Source organism: Schistocerca piceifrons, chromosome 2 (genome assembly GCF_021461385.2).
Source record: "Schistocerca piceifrons isolate TAMUIC-IGC-003096 chromosome 2, iqSchPice1.1, whole genome shotgun sequence".
Taxonomy (NCBI): Eukaryota; Metazoa; Arthropoda; class Insecta; order Orthoptera; family Acrididae; genus Schistocerca; species Schistocerca piceifrons.
Genome location: NC_060139.1, coordinates 431,338,263 through 431,358,262, shown reverse-complemented (window position 1 = coordinate 431,358,262; position 20,000 = coordinate 431,338,263). Strand labels below are relative to the sequence as shown.

Here is a 20,000-nt window from a genome sequence, read left to right as displayed (position 1 = left end):
GACATTTCATCTTCAATAATTTCTTTTAATAACTTCATTTTGCAATTGAGACTCCAACTGTGCAAATGATACTCAGGGATAGCTTTCTTGGCAGCATTTCAGTTCCCTGGGCTCTATTACGCGAGAGGAATTGGAAACTGAGTCTATGAACGGTTGGGTGACGCCATGTTCCTTGGAAACGTGCGGTCGAATTCAGATGCTGTGTGAGCGGCCGCTGCGGGCCTTGCAGGCAGCAGGGTTTATCTGTTTGTGCTTAGCCGCACCTGCTGTTTAGCCCTTCTCTCAGATGGAAGAGCGGGCCGTACTGAGGGGTGGATTTCGGGCATTAACCTTAGCTTCAGCTGCTGTAGCAGGACGATTAAGCGCTGGTTAATACTGTTTTTGAGTCTGGGTAATGACGGAAAAATGCAAGTGGCAGCGTTTTCAGGCTCCGATAGAATCTTTTCCGGACTCGGGCGATCAGATAAACAGCACACAACAAGATGCTTCATGTTTGCCTCAGTTCTTGCGGAAGGGAAAGCTTGACAACGGCTTTTCGCTGGAGGCGTGGCTTTTGTTTGGCGCTTCCCTCTTCGACATGCGGGTGGGAGCTTATTTATAGCAAATTATTTTAATTGGATATTGGATCTCACAAGGGCCTAGCGATTGGTCGAAGGACAAGCGAGGAGGCATTACACCAGACTAGGTGGAGAGTAGCAGTTTTTGACGGGAGAGGCTATTCTGTCAGTAGTCTTGGTAGAGGTCGGACTGAAAGTGATCGAATCACTGTGGCACCTGATGTGGAGAATTCCACTGGCGGACCGTAACAGACTGCGGACGCAGGAAATTCGCTTCCGCTACCGGCGCGCGAGGCGGAGGGAAGAGTTGCTGCCGCCCCCGACGCCAGCTGCCGTAATCTGCGAGTCAGCCACGGTAAAAAGCTGCGCATTGGAACGGATAATGTATTTCTTCTCAGATAACCTTGAGTACCGTTAAATTATGGAGTAACGTTAAATTGTGGAACCGAGGCGATGATAATCTTCTTCCGTCCCTTTCTTACTCTGGCAGAACTGCGCGGTCACTCATTTAATGAAACTGACTTTCGAGATCGTGTGCCGAGATGTTCTAAGCCACTAAATTATTTTATTTATTTCTTTAATTCAGCCCCGGCTATTCCTCTACTTGTCACGAATCAACGTCCACTTTCAACAGTTTCTTTCCTCTTTTAAGTTTGTGTTTTTTATTGCGTTACACCTTTGATATTGTTTCATCATTCAAACGCATGCTATGCTTGTGGCGTCCCTATAATTTTTGTACCACTTAATAGAATAAAAGGTAATAAATAAATGATAGAAGTGCGTCTACCTAGTTTGTTGAGTTCCCTCACCCCCATAGGACACGCCAGCACGCGTCCTCATGTCCTATACTGTTTAGGGTCCTGTGCCTTGTGAGTGGCAAAGTGTAATCCATGATCGTTCGTTCTGGACTTCAGTTAAATTCAGTTGCGCAGATTTCCCTTAAGGACAGAATTTAGGGCTGGTAATAAATCGAAAATTCACGGAACTTTAGACGATTTGGCACTAAAGTCAGAAAAAATAGCGTCAGTCACGTTCTGTGGCCATATTTAGCGCTCAGCTACCCAAATTCCTTGTTATAAGATATTGATCCATTTGTAGCAAAAGTGTGGACATCTTTTACAACTATCGCCACTCGTTGATTATTAGACTTAGCGAACAAGGCACCCTAGCGGTCGTAAAACCAGGAACGTGTGCTTGTAACCCTGCGAATGCAGCTGTCGTCATCCTGTAACGCAGTACTGTTCACAATAGTACTCATCATCAGGATATAGAAGAAGGGCACAACTTGGTTTCTCATCATGATAATACGAATTGGCTCCACATTACCAGAGGACAAACGTCCACAGAACGTCACAGAACCACTTCCGGCCTGAAGCACACTCTCTACACGTTAAGGGTTAAATACCTTACTCAGCACTTGCCGCCCATCATATGAAAGAAGTGCATATTCGCGCTTCGTTTGCCCACACCACAGGCCTTCAGTAAGAGACTGCCCAATTTCTGTGCCTTTTGGTCTATACAATATGTGAAAGTTTACGTACCGCTCTCACCAATGGCATTTTGCGAGTTATTCGACTCCACATTTTCACTGAATGCGATTTAGAACCCATTGTTCTATCGTAAAGTGGATGAGGTGGATCTCCGTTCACTGACAATAGCAATTCTTTTCGGATTTAAAACTGTCTTGAGTCGCTGCAAGTAGAGTTATCAAATCATCCAATTTATTCGGATACCACACGGTTTTAACGCTTTATTTTAACCCCTGGTAGCAAATTTACGAAACAGTAAAAACAATGTGATTTTTTGACTTACATATCATAAACCTATAGTCATGTATATACTCAAAATAATCCAGAAAAACAGTATGTCACAAAATTGAATTCCATTTGACGGTGACAATTCCGATGTCAGTTTAGGCGGACTAGAACGAACTGGTTGCAACAATGTGTTCAGTAAGCTTAAGAAAGAATTGGGGAGGGGTGGGGGGAGGGCAGTGGGCGGCAACATTTCAGGAAGTGGTTGATCCTACCATATTAGATATAACGGTGGTACAATTGCTTCGGACGTTCTAAAGATAGATGTAGAAGTTTCTGTCTAGAAATTATTGTCTCATTTTTCCTTTTATACAGTGAGAGCACAACACACGGTTGAATTTTGTAATTATGCAGAAACTGAAAAATAATAAGACAGTACTTTCTAATAGTAGGACAAAATGATTATCACTTACACCTACAACTGAAAGAATTTTGCAACTGTACAAGACTCTTAAATCTTACTTCATGCTTGAACGTAATCTCCTCTTTACAATTAAGCTTTTCCCAGAAAATCCTACGGCATAAATTGACGTATGGTTTCTTCGTAGTGTCTCCAGGTATCTGCACAAAGAAATATTGCGCACTGAATGTGAAAAAGCCTGTAGTGAAAATGTATTCTATCCACTGTGTCAAGTCTGCAAGACATGTATGATAATAACTTTGTTCCTATAAAAGTATAAGATGCCACCTCTAAATGTGACAATGATGAGTTTGCTAAAGTGTTCAGAGTAAACATGAATGCTTTTTATTCTGTTTGTAGTGAATACATTACCAAGTGAATGATGCAGTACATTGAATTAACTGTCTTCAATTTACTCTTAGCAAGTACCTTCATTGGCGAAGTTTGGAAAATTATGTAGCCTATATGAGAACTATAAATATTCTTGTAGATGACAGTGGATTGTTTGATGAAGTAAATCGTCGAAGGATGTTTCTAAATGAACATTTCAGTTCGGATATCGACACAACAGTTTGAGGGAATACTGTGTTTGATTGATGGTGTGATATCATTAATGATCGTCACGAAGACTATGATTATTATTATAATTATTCAGAACTTTTGGAAATTTTTTGTATTTCCTGTGTAAAAGAAATTTACTTCCTATACAAAGTGTGAAGAATTTCCGGAATGAGATTACCACTCTGCAGCGGAGTGTGCGCTGATATGAAACTTCCTGGCAGATTAAAACCGCGTGCCGGTCCGAGAGTCAAACTCGGGACCTTTGTCTTTCGCGGGCAAGTGCTCTACCATCTGAGCCACCCAAGCACTACTCACACCCCCTCCTCACAGCTTTACTTCTGCCAGTACCTCGTCTCCTACTTTCCAAACTTTACAGAAGCTCTCCTGCGAACCTCCGCAATATCCTTTCTCTCAGGAGTGCTAGTTCTGCAAGTTTCGCAAGAGAGCTTCTGTAAAGTTTGGAAGGTAGGAGACGAGGTACTGGCAGAAGTAAAGCTGTGAGGAGGTGGTGTGTGTCATGCTTGGGTAGCCCAGATGGTAGAGCACTTGCCCGCGAAAGGCAAAGGTCCCGAGTTCAAGTTTCGGTCCGGCACATTTTTAATCTTGTGAAGAATTTCTTGATCACCAGTCATAAAGATCTCACTTGTACTCAAGACTATGATAACATCAAAACCAAGAAAGAGTTACTTAAGAAGGTTCGAGCAAGCGAAGAAATATGGTTTTGTAAAAAAGGTAACATATTGTGGTCCACGTAAATATAGTTTGTAATACCTCCTGTTGTTTCATCTGGAAATATGAGAACCTTATCTGTAGGTAAGGACTTTTTAACAGCCAATCTTCTTATGGTGTGCTACACCATTACTTGTTATACACTAATAAAACGCCCGTGGATTGGCCGCGGGGTTTGAGGCGTCATGTCACGGACTGCGCGACCCCTCCCACCGGAGGTTCGAGTCCTCCAACGGGCATGGACGTATTTGTTGTTCTTAGCATAAGTTACATTAAGTAGTGTGTAAGTATAGGGACCTGTGATCTTAGCAGTTTAGTCCCTTAGGAAATCACCCATTACTGAACTAATGAAACGGGGAACTTTATTCGTGGTTTGTTCAGGGGTTCGTTCAACAACGATAGCTCCTTCCTACGATTCTGTTACGTCTCCACTCCTACCCGTCTTACTGGGCTGATTCCATACAACCGACTGCCACATACACAATGTAACACAACGCCAATGGTCGACGTAAATTTAAATAGCGTAAATGACAGGGTAACGAAATCGTGACATAATCATGTTACATTACACTGAATGTATTTGTGTGTATTGCTTGCCAGTGATTAATTCCACGTGAGAGATTCTGAGACAAAAGAATAAATTACATTTACTGTGCAACTCAAAAGCAATAAAACTGCGCTATATACTCATACTGTACCTTTAATCAAACATGCAAAGTCCAGTATTCAAACATTGAACAAATATCATTTTTTGATATTAGATGTAATTGCCCGAAGTATATAGTACTAGTGTCGTTGAAAAATAAGTACACAAATACACAAAAATGCTCTCAGTTACACGAAATATGCCTATGCGTCCAACCCCTGCACTCGCGTAATATTGTAAAAAAAAAGAAAAAAAAACTCCCACACATGTACACCAATTGTCAAGTTGTAATACCATGTGGGCTGCAGTTCCGGCCAATCACAACAAGGTACACTTACGATAGTTCAACCTCCAGTTATGTTAGGCAGAATATTTTCTATACTGGATAACAGGATGAGAATCGTCGACCTACAATTAGTATAAATAGCTGCATAAGCGAATGATGGCCTAAAATCGTTATTTTACACTGAATAAACTTAAGCATGTTATTTAACTGCGATTAATCAATCACGTAGGATTCCATGCCAAAAGAATAAAATCACATTTACTGTCCAGCTGCGGATCTCAGTAAATCATAATAGTGCACATTTGTGATATGTTCATGTGCACACCACATACTCTAATGGCCATTAAAATTGCTACACCAAGAAGAAATGCAGATGAGAAACGGGTATTCATTGGACAAATATATTATACTAGAACTGATATGTGATTACATTTCCACATAATTAGGGTGCAAGATCCTGAGAAATCAGTACCCAGAACAACCGCCTCTGGCCGTAATAACGACCATGATACGCCTGGGCATTGAGTCAAACAGAGCTTGGATGGCGTGGACAGGTACAGCTGCCCATGCAGCTTCAACACGATACCACAGTTCATCAAGAGTAGTGACTGGCGTATTGTGACGAGCCAGTTGCTAGGCCACCATTGACCAGACGTTTTCAATTGGTAAGAGGTCTGGAGAAAGTGCTGGCCAGGCCAGTAGTCGAACATTTTCTGTATCCAGAAAGGCCCGTACAGGACCTGCAACATGCGGTCGTGCATCATCCTGCTGAAATGTAGGGTTTCGCAGGGATCGAATGAAGGGTAGAGCCACGGGTAGTAACACATCTGAAATGTAGCGCCCACTGTTCAAAGTGCCGTCAGTGCGAACAAGAGGTGGCCGAGACGTGTAACCAATGGCACCCCACACCATCACGCCGGGTGATACGCCAGTATGGCGATGACGAGTACACGCTTCCAATGTGCGTTCACCGCGATGTCGCCAAACAAGGATGCGACCGTCATGATTCTGTAAACAGAACCTGGATTCATCCGAATGACGTTTTGCCATTCGTGCACCCAAGTTCGTCGTTGAGTACACCATCGCAGGCGCTCCTGTCTGTGATGTACGTCAAGGGTAACCGCAGCCATGGCCTCCGAACTGATAGTCCATGCTGCTGCAAACATCGTCGAACTGTTCGTGCAGATGGTTGTTGTCTTGAAAACGTCCCCATCTGTTGACTCAGGGATCGAGACGTGGCCGCACGATCCGTTACAGCCATGCGGATAAGATGCCTGTCATCTCGACTGCTAGTGATAAGAGGCCGTTGGGATCCAGCACGGCGTTACATATTACCCTCCTGAACCCACCGATTCCATATTCTGCTAACAGTGATTCGATCTCGACCAACGTGATCAGCAATCTCGCGATACGATAAACCGCAATCGCGATAGGCTACGATCCGACCTTTATCAAAGTCGGAAACTTGATGGTACGCATTTCTCCTCCTTACAAGAGGCATTACAACAACGTTTCACCAGGCAACTGCCGTTTGTGTATGAGAAATCGGTTGGAAACTTTCCTCATGTCAGCACGTTGTAGGTGTCGCCACCGGTGCCAACCTTGTGTGAATGCTCTGAAAAGCTAATCATTTGCATATCACAGCATCTTTTTCCTGTCGGTTAAATTTCGCGTCTGTAGCACGTCATCTTCGTGGTGTAGCAATTTTAATGGCCAGTAGTGCAATAATGGTTTGCTAGTCTGCTCAGTTAAAAGAAATATGCATTTACTACGTGAGAAATCAGAACGTACGTAACAGGGTTAAAGCACTCAGCGAATGGTAGAATGTGTGTGAGTACTATTTTTCACTTAATCAGAGAACTTGAAGGGAATGATGCTGGTAGAGATTGCGCAGAATACCATGACCATTAGATGTTCAGTTGGCAAGGCACACATCAGGAGAGCGTTAGTGGTGGGGGTTAGAGGCAGCTGCTGTAGGAGAAATGTTGAGCACTGGAGGGGAAGTGTTCCTCTCAACTGAAGCCTAGTTTCACATTTTTTGAAAATATTAAGTGGACCCCATCCACACCCACACTTGCATGGGGACCATTCAAAAAGTTCTGTCACCTCTGTTTTGATTAGTATCTAAAAAGAATTCTGCTGAAAATGCAGCGATTTATTTTCGTTTAGCTTGTAATCATTTGTAACTTCCAGAGAAGTGTCATTCCTGGCGAATTTTGTGTAAAACCTACACATTTATCTTGTTTCCATGTTAAAATTTGGTTCTTTTGCCAAAACATGAGCGAAGTTTACACTGTGTCACGTCTCTAACATACTGTGCAGACGCATATGCGAGAGAATTCTGAAGTTGTGCTTTCTTAAGTTGATTAAATGAGGAACTGAGGACAAGTAAGGTCAGCAGCTTACTAAAACACAACATCCCCTGTACAAAATAAACATCTAATGTCTTCACGTATGTTGTTCCAAAATCCATAGCATTTTCCATTTCAGCAGCTATCAGTGGCCTTTAAAAATACATTCTTTCATCGAAAACGTCTGTAGTAAGTGGAATAAAAAGATAGGTAATTAGTTTTTGCATAATAACCATGTTGTAAAATACTTTCCTCTTAATGTGCTATCATTTGTCAAAATTTCATTTTGATATCTCAAACTATTTATGAAATATGAGGAATGTTGTGGATATTTCATTCTGGCTTTATCACTGGCGTGGCGCGATCGCAAATGAGTGTGCTACATCAGATCAATTTCTCGAGATTGGTCACAGATAGAGATCTCCACCCAAATCTAAGGAAAAATTCAGTATGTTAGCTAAATTTTTATGTTATAACATAGTGTGTATTTAGCGTCAAACACAAAACCGTAGTAACCCCTATTTTTCATTGTAAACTTTTTCGAATTTCGTGCAGTGGTTACTTCCATGTAACTGTCACAATAACATTGACCATTAAGGAAATGATGGGCACACCATCGTGAACTTGACATTTAGAGCTTTAAGCAATGCACAAAACTTTTTTTTATCGAATAGTTTCTATAAAATCGATTGAAAAAGTTTTTAGGATTTGCGCTTCGATTCTGTCATCGCCGACGGGCCTAAAGATTGCGAACATTGTCGGCCTCCCCTTCTGAACAAACAAATGAACTCGCCCAGCGCTCTGGACGAAAGTTGGTCGCTGCACATTGGCCACCTTACCCTGCACGGACTCTGCTGCTGTAGCGACAATGTAGTCAAATTACAATGTTATGAATGGGAAAAAATTATTTTAACATGAAAAGGGCACAACATTACTTTTCATTTAGATCATTAGCTTAGTTAGAAGTATTTTCAGAAATTGCTGCTTTCACTGCACCTCATCTCGTTGAAAGCTTCCGAGATAGAACCAAGACGATGAGCGCAATGCTGATATTTGGATATTCTGAGTTGAAAATAAAGTCTCCATATTCGTCATACATCTGCTTAAGGTAGTGACAGCTCTCCTGTACTGCCGTAGCTGTCATTGTGAGTTTGATGTACGCAGTAAGACGAACAGAAATGACGTTTTTATTCAGATACATTAATTGCACAGAAATCACGCGATTTATGATAGTTCCCTGCACATGAAAATGGGGGAACATGGTCGTAATAGGGTGTGTGATCACCGCGGACAACACTGCATGCTCTGTAAGGTGTTCCCATGCTGTACATGAGGTTGGTGAGGAGTCCTTAGTGTAGGGTGTTGCTTTCCACCACCAGCGAAGTTGGCAACTATGGGATCGTCGTTGTTCCTTGTGGCATGGTGCGATACGTCTCCGCAACGTATACCATCCGTGCTCGATGAGATTAAAGTAGGTGAAATTGACAGACCAGTCCATTCGCCGAATATTCTCTCGTTCCCAGAGTTGCTCCACCTAAGCTGTTCGACGGGCTCGAGCACTGCCATCCCTAAAAATGAAGTTGGAGCTGCATGCACCACTGAGAAGACGCAGATGTGGAAGGAGTACAAGTTAACGATCGGTGAATGTATCCTGTTCAAAGATTTGGAGGTCAGTACACCCATACAACGTTATAACGTTACGCCTCCCCACACAATAACAGGTGGACCACCAAAACGATTATCTTCGACAATGTTCCTGGAGACATTACGTGTTCCACTTTCCCCCCCCCCCTCTCCATAGGAGGGTAAGTGCAGAATCGTTATTCAGATTGAATCAGCTGTCATCCGAGACGAGCAGGTGATCCCACTCCTCGTTGGTAACGGTGACGTCGATGTGCGGCTGTGAAAGGAACAACACATGCTAGTCGTCGGGCAAAGAAACAGTCCGCTTGCAGTCGGCGTGCCTCTGTGGAGCTAGATATCGCGTGCCTTGAAGTTCTGTTCAGTGTAGTTGCAGTTGCATCAGCTGTTTGATGTGCGTCCCTTCTTGCCTGCTGCATAATGTAGCGGTCATCTGCTACTGTAGTTGATCCTGCTCGACCACCTCCTCTCCTTCGGGCAGCAGTATCGAGCGAGGTGGCGCAGTGGTTAGCACAATGGACTCGCTTTCGGGAGGATGACGGTTCAGATTTAGGTTTTCTGTCATTCCCCTAAATCGCTCCAGGCAACTGCAGGGATGGTTCCTTTCAAAGGGCACAGCCGTCTTCCTTCCTCACCCTGACGTCCGAGCTTGTGTTCCGTCTCTAAAGACCACGATGTCGACGGGTCCTTAAAAACAATCTTCCTTCTTCCTTCGGAGAGTAGTGCCTGCGGTTCACAACGCTCCCCTTGCACGTAATACATTGCTGTGCACAATACCAAACTACTGGGCTACACCCGTAATACTTCTTCCTCCTTCCAGTTTCCCGATTATTCTTTTCCGTGTGAAATCATTCAGTCTCCAAGCCATGGTGTAATGAGAAACACCACCACAGTGCGTCGCAACTGCTGGTTGATTGACTGACATATTCTGTCATTTCCCGTTGATCCAACTGCCTCGTGTTGCGGGACCTGCAACATTTGGCATTACAGTCATGCTCACCTCAAGCCGTGTGACGTCTTACTGTCTGTGAACGACTGGGAGACCTCTGGCAACGTGATGCCGCACTTTCATTCATTTCGACCAGGTGCTTGTTGTCAAGTGTTCGAAGGAAGCACTTGAAATACGAATTCACGGCGTCCACATACTGATGGCTCCAGTATTCCAATATCGATACATTTGAATGTTTATACATGAGGCGCATATGGGGCCTGAAGATGGCATTCTGAATTTCCAAAAGTGGTTGAGAAAATAAAATAATTTTGCAAATTGCACGGCTATTTCGCGATTTCGCTTGTTAAGTAGTAGTTAATATGTTCAAATGGCTCTGAGCACTATGCGACTTAACTTCTGAGGTCATCAGTCGCCTAGAACTTAGAACTACTTAAACCTAACTAACCTAATGACATCACACACATCCATGCCCGAGGCAGGATTCGAACCTGCGACCGTAGCGGTCGCTCGGTTCCAGACTGTAGCGCCTAGAACCGCACGACCACTCCGGCTGGCAGTTAATATGTTACGTTACTGTATGTACAATAGCGGAAATCAGTATGAGGGCATGGATATTTGAACAAAAATTAAAATTTTTGCTTGGTATAGTTATGCACAGCGAATACGCACTAGTACTAGTTCCAGTATACCGACAAGTGCATTCAAATAATATCACATGTGATGTCAGTAGTATGGTATATAACAAGACATCAGTGATTCAGTTGGTAGAGGGTGGAACTCGGTATGAGGGCGGTTTGCTCTGTATAGTTTTAGTGTGTGCGTACTGCGTTACTGCAGATACGAAACAAACAGCATGAGTGACAATGCGTGTTGTGTACGTGAACCACGACTGTGACAATGACACACGGAAAACGGTTATCATAAGACTGATGAGTAACAATTGGTGCATAACAAGGAAACAGGACTTACTACTCATCAAATCGCCAAGTAGTTCAAACCAGTCAAGTACAGGGACTGACAATTTTGTTACACTGGATGCACGATATAGGCAGAAAGGCAAATATGGGCAATGCAGAAAATTATTTGAGGCATAACAAGTGCCACAAACAGTTATTATTCTAAATCTGTTGCTGATTTACTGTCACCAGAATCTGCCAGACGTTTGCGACAAATTTTTTCACAGGTCAAATATCTTGCATTCAAGAAACTACTGCAGAAACTTGGTATAATACCTAAACATAAACAGGTTACATTGGTGTTTGCTGAAAAACATATGCCATGTGCTTCAGAATGGGCTAAATTGATCTTCAGTGATGAGAGGAAGTTTAATTCAGTTGGGACGGATGGATTTCAATATAATTGGCAAGATCTGAGAACAGGGCAGCAGGTAAGAATGAGTAGAAATTTTTGGGGGTGGAAGTGTTATGACTTGGGCACACTCCTGTGCTAATAGTAAATCATACAATGCTTCGATGATTACGAGAATGAACTGTAAAATGTACACTGAGATGCTGGAGGTAGAACTGATTAGAGTGTATGAGGATGTATTGGACGAAATTTTAATGTTTCAACAACATAATGCGAGCGTACATTTTCTACTGCAACCAAAAAGTGGATTGAAGATAAAGATATCGATTTCTCCTACAGCCAGAAAGTGGTTTCAAGATAAAGACATCGATGACTTTTTGCCCTGACCAGCATGTAGTCCAGATCTGAACCGCGTGGAAAACCTTTGGGGAACTTTTGCAAGGCGTGTTTATCGCAATAGAAGCCAATTTGAGGCCGTATGTGAGCTGAAAAACGTGATACGGGATGAGTGGGCGACAATTTCACTGCGAGAACGATCATACCCCAACAAAAGCAATGCCCAAGAAAATTTTTGAGGTAATCAGGAACAAGGGAAGTTGGATTCAGTTACTAACAATGTAATAACACAATAGGACAGTGAGTGCCTTATACAAATTTTGATCCAGAAAATGCAAACGCCTTATTTTGTTATTTGTATTATCTAGGAAACTATGTAATTCTGTCATAATTGTTTATATCTTGTATGTATCTACTACCTTCATAATAGATTCGACGCATATATGCCTCAGACATTGTACTATTACTTTGGGAAGAACGCTTCCTTTATATTAAATTCAACTACTAAAGCTCGTCCTATGCAGAGCAATGTACTTGCACTCCTTCCGGGATAGTAATAGTAACTTAATTACTATCCATCGCAAGTAATTCAAATTTCTGCAGGTGTACCAACGGATAAAGGTATCGGTGCAGGCATTTTTTCGCGTACGCGCAAGCGTCTAACCATCGGAACAGTGCTAGGCTATATAACACTAGCGAGTTAAACAAATGCCATGAGAAACTTATTACCGAAATTTAGAATATACAAGGAACAGAATGGACGGCTTGGAAGGGGGCGGGGTTGGGGGGAGTGAGGGAAGAGCGGAACACTTCGCAGCGTTCGTGTGTGTGGCCCCCCGGCCAGGCGGCTTCCGTGTAGCAGCCTCGTACCACCAGGGTCGGCCCTCATCTCGCCGCGAATTGCCTTCGTAGCGGCCGGTCCTGACTTACCGCCCGAATATTCCCACTTGTTGGCTCCCGTGTGGCGCAGCTCCACGTTCCAGCAATCATTAGCATACAAATAGCAACGCCCTCTCCGGGGAACTTTAAATATGGCGTTTCACAACTTGCGCGCTTTTCTACGACTCTCGCCCGGTGCTCGCGAGGCGCGGAAACGTTGGATATCGCAGTGTTTCGCAATCTCACTTGCCACGCAACACCAATTTACAGATCTCTCACACCTGCGGTATCAGAAAACTGCTTAAGGCAGAGTACTTTTTTCTGTATTAAAATTCCCCGCTACCAACTTGCGAGAGGGCAATGAAGGAATATGTTACTGCTACCCACATACGTACTCTGTAAGGACGTTGACGGTAAAGTTAAATAAAATTCGGGCTCATTCACATGTGTAAAGATAGCCATTATTCCCAGGCACAATTTGAGTGTGAAACTGTATGGAAAGGTGGATGACGGGGATATTACACAGCAATGCTGTGTATGCAGATTAGCTGTTGGAATCGGCAAATCCTTAAATATTACAAAAATTTATGTCTGTACGTTCCGCATCTCCTAAACCACTAGAACAATTTCAACAAAAGCTGGTACACATATCACTGTCTGGAAATCATCACAGTGGGGGAAGATCAACTTGGCTGGGCGTGGGGGTGGTGAAAAACCAGTGTAGCCTGCAACATGCGAATACCCATACTTTATTTATCCGGTATTTGAGAATGAGAGCACTTAATAACTTCCAACAAAATTAACACACAATTTCAAATGAGTATGAAATTCTTTTCTCACTGACAACTCCCCACAAAAGATGAAAAAAAAATTTTTATCGCTTACTACATTTACGCTGTTCGTGTAGTAAAACTACCGCATGAAGATGACGTACTAATTTATTACTTATTTACTACTAATTGTATTTACGGCACATTTTGCAGACTGTATTCACATACAGGGATGAGTGCAAAAGCAAAATTAAATTTCTGCGCGATACGTAGTTGCCAATGTCCCAAAATCTGTGAGACGACTGGACGCATAGTTTATTTGAGAATTTTTAACACGAGTTAGAGTGCTGAATGACCTTCCTGGTTAACCTACAGCCTCTGCAAGAGTGTAAAAGACGCAAGTGGTAACTACACTTCGAAATAAGCTTGAAATACAAGTTCGTGCATTTCATTCGAGAGGTCTAATGGTTCCTAAGTAATGTATTCGAAGTCTGAAGAATGATTGTTTTCATATATTTAATTTTTTATTCTAAATCTGTTGTGACAACATTATGGTATTCATCGACAAATAAGTCGCATGCCAGTAACCTGATTGTCAGTCAGCTTTTAGTATTTCCATAAAAAACTAAATGTTCCATCCAAAATCTTCACTGTCAATAATGACACACCGTATAATAGGTCCAACAGGGGTTAATTTTTTAATCGTTTCACATAGCAGATAAATACCACTTTCTCAGGTATCTTCCGGTAAATCTGTCTACCATCTGCCTTCCCAATGGCCAGATTCCTATAATTAGTTCACCTTGAAGAGGACAGGACAGATACTCCTACATAACTGGCGGTGCTGACTAACTCCAGTAACAGGTTCAAGATCACATACTGAATGACGCTGGGGCGAGCGCAGTTGGAGTGATACGGGACCCCTGATATGTCTGACATGTAACGCGTACGTAAGCGCCCTGTCTGATCACCTGCATCCATTCACGTCCTTCTCAGTTTAAACGCTTCCGCTAGCCACCAAATTCCACAGACATGAACATTATTGAGCATGCCTTGCACCGTGCTGTTCGGAAGATATCTCCACCCCATCGTACTCTTAGGGATTTATGGACATCCCCGCAGGTTTCATGGTATCAGTTCCCTTCAGCACTACTTCAGACATTAGTCGAGTCCATGCCACCCCCTGTTGCGGCACTTTTGCGTGCTCGCGGGGGCCCTAAACGATATTAGGGAGGTGTACCAGTTTCTTTGGCTGTTCAGTGTAAATGCAAAGCAATGATATTTCACAATATGCATTACTTCCACGACTGTTCACAGGCTCTATAATACATAATAACACTGCCTCAAACATGCATCCGAAAATAGTGCTGCACGATGATATACGCGTGTATACTGCAGCACACTCTGGTTCAATCTATTGCGCCACGAGAAACTGTAGTTCGCTCTAACTGCGCCGGCAATATGCTGTGCAACATATAGTACGATGGTATAAATTGCATTCGTGAACATATGCTTGATTTTTAGTAGAAAATTATATTTATTCGTTATTTCACCTTAATTAGTATTTTTGTATATCTCCAATGTTCCCTGAATTGTGTTATGATTAAATAGTGTCAGACCTTCTTTAAAATAGCAATAAAACTGGATTACTGTATTAGGAGATGGGGGTCCAGTCCCACATCCTGCCATGGGCTCAGTTCTGGCTTACAGTGGCCCTGTTGCCATTCTCACACGCTGTGCCAACCAATCGCGTCTCACCATACGCACACGCTGATAACTGATTCACTGCTGTTGGCCCGTGCGCCAACCTGCAGCATGCCTCCACAACACAGAGGATTCCCACAACTTGTCTTTTCAGACTACGGTTCATAAATTCATATGGCACAATCCTAACCAGGGTGAAAGCATATACACTATGCTATTTAAAATTTCTTAAATATATTTATTAAACATTCTGCTAATAATAAATTCAATCCGAAAATCAGTAAGGAAATAGCTAAAATAATTACACAGTATTGGTAACGTTTCACACAGTATTACGTTAACAAAAAGATACCTGTCAAATATCTAGTAACTGCGTCCACTGGATATGTGTAGTCGTGTTACCTCAGAACCACTAACAAGAACTGCAGTAGCTAATCATAATAGCTCTGAAGACAGGCCGTTTGCATCGTACCCGTAAAAGAAGAAGTGGCTAAAAGTTGCCATGCTCAAATGTCTGTAGAGTACCCGCCTGCGAAACAACCGAACGAATAGCAAAATTAGTACGAGTAAACTCCTAACCAATAGGACTGATGAAAATATGAGTATTTTTCTATGGAGTGAATCAAGTCATAATCCAGCTTTGTAGCAGACAAAGACGGAAATATTGTTGATGTCATACAAAACGTGTATCCTGGCCGATTTTCGGAATGTCAAGATCCAACCCTCCTACCATCGAAATTGTGTATTCTAATCGATTCCCTCCTTTTTCCTTTGAGCTCATGTGAAAGCGTCATATCAAAGCCTTAACTATGAAATGTAACCCGTGTGTTGAATTGCTAACTCTGTTCAAGAAATCGAATCCATGAGAGCATCTCCCAGCGTAAGTGTAATACAGTAATGAGGGAGATGGAGAACTCGTTGAACTATAGATGTAGTCATACTATCGTTGTTGAAAGCTGTGGATGTTACATTAGATACATTTTGCACAATTAACTTACAGATATACAGAAGGGTATTGGTCTATGTCTGTGTGTGTGTATTCCAGCATAGCACTAGAACTCCTAGAGCTACGTCAAACAGCATTGGTACTGTCTATATGTAACGTATTAACTAAAAATAGTGTTATATATGTGAGAATTTAAGGCAAGCATAACTATAGGAATCTTGGTCCATTGAAAAAGAAACTTGGTAAACCTGTGAGTTACTATGTGGAAACGAGACTGAGGGAATAAAACAGGTATAGGCATTAATGTAGGTGGAAAAGGACGACCTTAAATTTCAAGGAAAAACGGACGGAAATTAGCGTTTAATCCATTTCAGTAGGGCGATCCCTCGATTATATTGAAGTCGAATTGAAGCTTCTACGAACCTGTGAAAAGTTTGGAAACCAGCAGTAGTCTGTAGAAACCCGTAGAATATCGTGAGTAAAATTCCGATTTGTATATGTTCGGAAAAAAAGGAAAAACAAATAACTGGAAAATACTGGTTAATCAGATAGTTTTAACAAGCATCTTTAACTATTTTGAAATTTCCTAACGGACTAGAACTGCGTCCGGAGCCCGAACTAGAAACGCTCTTAACAATTAAGCTATTCGGGCACCACAGACTGCTCCCCCCCTCCCCGCGCTTTTCACATCAGTTCACCATTTCCACTACTTCTCGTCAAACACTGCCCAAAGTTCAGAGTTACTCTCCTGCATATCTTACTGGACTGGCACTCCACTACCGATCGAGAGATGTATAATCATTGTTCAACAACACATTCCAAACTGTAACGTTTATTTTGAAGTAGAACTATTAATCTTTTGCTCAGAAAATGTTGGATAATATTGCTATGAATATGTTTCAAAATTTCTCAGAAGACTGTTAGTAGCCTTGATGCAAGAATATATCGACAAAGTTGCTACTGCAAACGTATGTCTGTTCCATGTAAGAGTTATGTTTATAAACTTCAGCCAATAATAAAAAAGAATCTCATACTTCTATCATTTAACTAAACATTTTTTTCTGTTATGGGATCTTTTCTGTAAAATGTCAATATGTAAGCATAAAAGGATGTATTTAATAATCAGCAAATTGACTATTTTCACTTATGTACCATATATGCTGGAAGGTGTGACTCACTGGCACGAACTTGCAGCACCTTTCCACTTTCAGTATCAACAGACTGACGGGATTTGCTCGTCGCAGCACGGGCCTTGCAACTTTTAAACATCTTTAAAATACCCTTCCCAATAACACTCCAGGAGCTACAGAATTATATTTGGACGACCATCCGTCGAGTAATAACTGCAGCAGACAAGTCTGCAAATAAAAATTATTACTTAATTAAGAGGTAGTCGCTGTCTCCTTCCATACACACACTGAATATGGAGAAACTCGACCACGTCAGATAATATTTGATCGCATTTGATCCTTTTTGCAGCTGATGTCATGTATAGGAGGCTATAGCACACAGATATGTGTGCATTATATCAAAAATAAACTTGACATGGGCCACAAAACGATTGGTTTTTATCGCCCATGTGTTTCAGTTAACTAAGGTACTGAGACCAAACGGTCCTTCACCCCTACATCGAAACAGTAAAGATATGTCCTGACTTCTATACACTCGTGTCTCCTAAAATGTCCTTGCTGTCGTGCGCCCACATTAAGATTTCATCTCCATCAGTTTCCCATGTTGTAGAGTTTGCTTCTGCAGCTAAAGATTCAACACTTCTCCTTCTTCTTTTGCCTTTGCTCTCCATCTACTCAAGGTCGGGATGGTGATGAACTGGTCTGGCATGATTAATTTAAGAAGTGGCCGTATGCCTTCCCTGTCGTCACCCCGTTACCCCCTGATAGAGAACATGTCTACCCCAACTGCCTCCATGTGAAATTGTGCCAACGTTTTCTAAATTTTGTTAATCGTTTAACTTAGGCGGGACGTGGCTACCAGACCGATATTTACCTGATGGGATGTGGTAAACTGCCTAAAGGCTATATATAGGCTTGTCAGCCAACCGGACCCCGTCGTTAATCCACCGAGCGCACTTCCCTGAATCCCGGCAGAGGCACGGCAACTTGCACTGCCATCCGGGCGGATCGCTAAGAATTCAACACCACCAGATTGAGAAACAAATTAAGTCTGGCATACGGTGCGACGAAATTTTGCCCCAATATCTTAAATATGCAGTAATTCCATAACTAGAATTTCTAGTGGATTACAGTTCGATATTTTGACAGGGGAATCATTAATATTTCCAGGGAAGTGTGAATTCACTAGAAAAAGTGGGTGAATATCAGCTAGTTGTCTAACTGTGGGTGTCGTTCGTTATTTGCGTGGGTTCAAGACCTTCTTTAAATTTTTTGAACCAAAAAAAAGAGTGCTGAGTATTAGGCGTTGGACTTTGTGTACAATGGTATGGTGTTCGATCCCTAGTCGATGTAGGGACGTTTATGTTACAAAAACGGGACAGTTAAGTCGGTATGGGCATTTCCCGCCAAGGGCAACGTTAGGATTTCGAGATTCGAATATTTTAAAAAAATGCGATATGAAAACTGGGTAAGTATTTGACTGCACATCTGGAGATTCCAGGCTCCCTTACCGGCCCTTGCTTAAATTTTTCCGTCACTTGTTGCTTCTTCCAGCTATGGTAATGATGTGTTAACATAGAATTTCGGAGCTGAACTGTTGTGCGCAGTTCACGTTAAACTGTAGTTCCCTGTGTAATAGGCTAGGTAAGTCAGTTCATAGGCTAGAGTAAGAGCATTCCACCTCCAATAGGAAGGACCATGCCTAGCAATCACTTTTCAAGCCAGCCTGAAAATTGATGACATATTTACATTTTACCTTCATGAAAGTGACAAGTCGAAAACACAACCAACAAAACTGCTCGTTCAGTATGAGACTCTCGGATTAATCAGTGAACAGGAACATTTTTACATGTACTGGAATTAATTAATTACAAAACGTTTTTATTATGTACTTTAAATAGTTATTACATGATTCAACGTAACTCTGCCAAATTTACCAAACATTTCATTCACATTTATTGTTCTTAAATGCGTAATAATCCGGTTGCAAATAGCAATTTAGATATTATAACACTGATCAACAGCTAGCGGAAATTCACAAGTGGCCCATTCACAATCAAAGAAATAGTTGGATAACATACTGTAATAATCATTGAAACTAACCTTTTCGGCTTGTGAACTGACTACATGAACATTACGATACTAAATTCCGACCGGGGCTGACTGGCATACGTAACTTGGACCTCAATGATGGGCGACGCCTCCCAGAGGCTTTATGTGCAACGCCTGTTTAAAGACACGCGAAAGAACTCTTTTTTCAAAAAATGGTAAAATTCACAGTAATTTCATATTCAGTAATAAAATAAAAGATAGGAAAAGCAAAAATATAGTGAACACTTTAGGCAGAGACACCTCGTTGTTTAAATATTGTACGAATCTCCTTAAACTTATAAATAATGATTCTTTTTATGGGCTGAAAGTTTTGGCACGCACTTGAATGTACAAAAGGCTGCTATGAATTTTTGGAAAGTTAAAGTTTCTGATTAACATGTTTTACTACATAACATGTAATTTAAATGTGCGTTTTTTCGAATAAGAAAATTTAATGCTCCAAGACAATAACGCTGAAATTGTAGAAAGATTGCAATTTAAGAACTGAGCATTCAAGATATCGACAACTTTGAATAATGATAACTTTTGAATTTGAAAGTTTTCAGGATAGACAATATGTTGCTTATGCAGATGGTATCAGTCTTAAAACAAAGAATAATTATTATTGGGAATCTAATTTCGAGTTATGTATGGTTTTAGTGAATATATTATGTACAGAATATTTGTCTAAGTATAATGCTGTTACCCAAACAGTCAATGCTATTGTCCTCAGCAGACTGTAGATTACACACTGAATAATGGAGTTTTGAAAAATAAAGCGTTTATAAGACTTTAGAGATTTCATATGATTAAAGTACATGTTTTTCATGTGGAACATATACAGAATAAATAATTACTAAGTGGGGTTATAGCAAGTTGAACTACTCCACTTTTTTTCC

The 20,000-nt window shown here is 41.6% G+C and overlaps 1 protein-coding gene across 1 annotated transcript in view; it reads left to right on the top strand.

Annotated features, from left to right (window-relative positions):
• The window catches only part of LOC124775448 (Down syndrome cell adhesion molecule-like protein Dscam2), a 186,703-nt gene that overhangs the window by 61,075 nt on the left and 105,628 nt on the right, over window positions 1-20,000 (top strand). The window lies entirely within an intron of this gene.